Here is a 2500-nt window from a genome sequence, read left to right as displayed (position 1 = left end):
CATGCTGCTGTTTATAAGCACCGCGGAGGAGATCGCGGCCGGCGAGCTCGCGCACGCCGCCCGGCACCAACGGGAGGCCTGAAATAGCTCCAAGCCGAGCGGATCGGCACTTTATAAGCACCGCGGAGGTGGTCGCGGCGCCTCATTCGACTTCCGGCGGGCGGCGAGCTCGCACACCCGCCCGGCACATCCGGGAGGCCGTGCGCACGAGCCAAGTGGCCGAAAATAGCCCCCGCCGAGCGGATCGGCTGTTTATAAGCACCGCGGAGGTGGTCGCGGCGCCTCATTCGACTTCAAGCGGCCGGCGAGCTCGCGCACCCGCCCGGCACATCCGGGAGGCCGTGCGCACGAGCCAAGTGGCCGAAAATAGCCCCCGCCGAGCGGATCGGCAGTTTATAAGCACCGCGGAGGTGGTCGCGGCGCCTCATTCGACTTCCAGCGGCCGGCGAGCTCGCGCACCCGCCCGGCACATCCGGGAGGCCGTGCGCACGAGCCAAGTGGCCGAAAATAGCCCCCGCCGAGCGGATCGGCTGTTTATAAGCACCGCGGAGGTGGTCGCGGCGCCTCATTCGACTTCCAGCGGCCGGCGAGCTCGCGCACCCGCCCGGCACATCCGGGAGGCCGTGCGCACGAGCCAAGTGGCCGAAAATAGCCCCCGCCGAGCGGATCGGCTGTTTATAAGCACCGCGGAGGTGGTCGCGGCGCCTCATTCGACTTCCAGCGGCCGGCGAGCTCGCGCACCCGCCCGGCACATCTGGGAGGCCATGCGCACGAGCCAAGTGGCCGAAAATAGCCCCCACTGAGCGGATCGGCTGTTTATAAGCACCGCGGAGGTGGTCGCGGCGCCTCATTCGACTTCCAGCGGCCGGCGAGCTCGCGCACCCGCCCGGCACATCCGGGAGGCCGTGCGCACGAGCCAAGTGGCCGAAAATAGCCCCCGCCGAGCGGATCGGCTGTTTATAAGCACCGCGGAGGTGGTCGCGGCGCCTCATTCGACTTCCGGCGGGCGGCGAGCTCGCGCACCCGCCCGGCACATCCGGGAGGCCGTGCGCACGAGCCAAGTGGCCGAAAATAGCCCCCGCCGAGCGGATCGGCTGTTTATAAGCACCGCGGAGGTGGTCGCGGCGCCTCATTCGACTTCCAGCAGCCGGCGAGCTCGCGCACCCGCCCGGCACATCCGGGAGGCCGTGCGCACGAGCCAAGTGGCCGAAAATAGCCCCCGCCGAGCGGATCGGCTGTTTATAAGCACCGCGGAGGTGGTCGCGGCGCCTCATTCGACTTCCAGCGGCCGGCGAGCTCGCGCACCCGCCCGGCACATCCGGGAGGCCGTGCGCACGAGCCAAGTGGCCGAAAATAGCCCCCGCCGAGCGGATCGGCTGTTTATAAGCACCGCGGAGGTGGTCGCGGCGCCTCATTCGACTTCCAGCGGCCGGCGAGCTCGCGCACCCGCCCGGCACATCCGGGAGGCCGTGCGCACGAGCCAAGTGGCCGAAAATAGCCCCCGCCGAGCGGATCGGCTGTTTATAAGCACCGCGGAGGTGGTCGCGGCGCCTCATTCGACTTCCAGCGGCCGGCGAGCTCGCGCACCCGCCCGGCACATCCGGGAGGCCGTGCGCACGAGCCAAGTGGCCGAAAATAGCCCCCGCCGAGCGGATCGGCTGTTTATAAGCACCGCGGAGGTGGTCGCGGCGCCTCATTCGACTTCCAGCGGCCGGCGAGCTCGAGTGTCGGCCTTGGTTACCATCACATTTGAAGCGATGAATACGAAGTTAAATTTTATGACTCGGTGTATAAGTCGAGGTCGATTTTTTTCGGTCGATTTTGGATCGAAAATGGTCGACCAATACACCGGCAAATACGGTATATATACTTATTATAAATGTAGTATTTATTTATATAGATTTATTGTTTATTTATATATATAAAGGCAGGTCCGCAAAAATATTTCTGACGCGTAGCCGGTCCGTGGCTCAAGAAAGTTTGGGGACCACTAGTCTAAAAGAATCTGGCCGTAACTGGAATAGGGTTCTACGCGAATGCCCAACGGAAAAGTGAAGTGCACAAAACCTGCATTTGGCTGTATCAAAATAAATGTCATGAAAAAGGTAAAAACACTACATGGAAGCACAATGTGTTGTGCTGGGATCTTTTACAAGTAAAGACTGCTGCTTTGAGTTCACAGGGAGCCATGCTCTTTATTCACTGTACATCAGGGGTCTCAAACTCAATTTACCTGGGGGCCGCTGGAGGTAGAGTCTGGGTGAGGCTGGGCCGCATCAAATCGTAATCCACAAAAGTAATCCATAAAAAAGGTCAACTGATCCAATCTTCTCAATTTGAACAAATTAACAGTTAGAACATGCAGAACAGGAAAAGTTCTTCAGAACATAGGCTTCATTTCTACTTCCTCCTACTCCTTGCTGCCAGAGACTTAGCAACGCTTCCTCTCACACAGCTGAGCCACATTTGGCTTGAGGGAGGAGGCAACTGAGACCCTCAG

Source organism: Syngnathus scovelli, unplaced genomic scaffold (assembly GCF_024217435.2).
Source record: "Syngnathus scovelli strain Florida unplaced genomic scaffold, RoL_Ssco_1.2 HiC_scaffold_87, whole genome shotgun sequence".
NCBI lineage: Eukaryota > Metazoa > Chordata > Actinopteri > Syngnathiformes > Syngnathidae > Syngnathus > Syngnathus scovelli.
Note: the sequence above shows the minus strand (reverse complement) of the source record.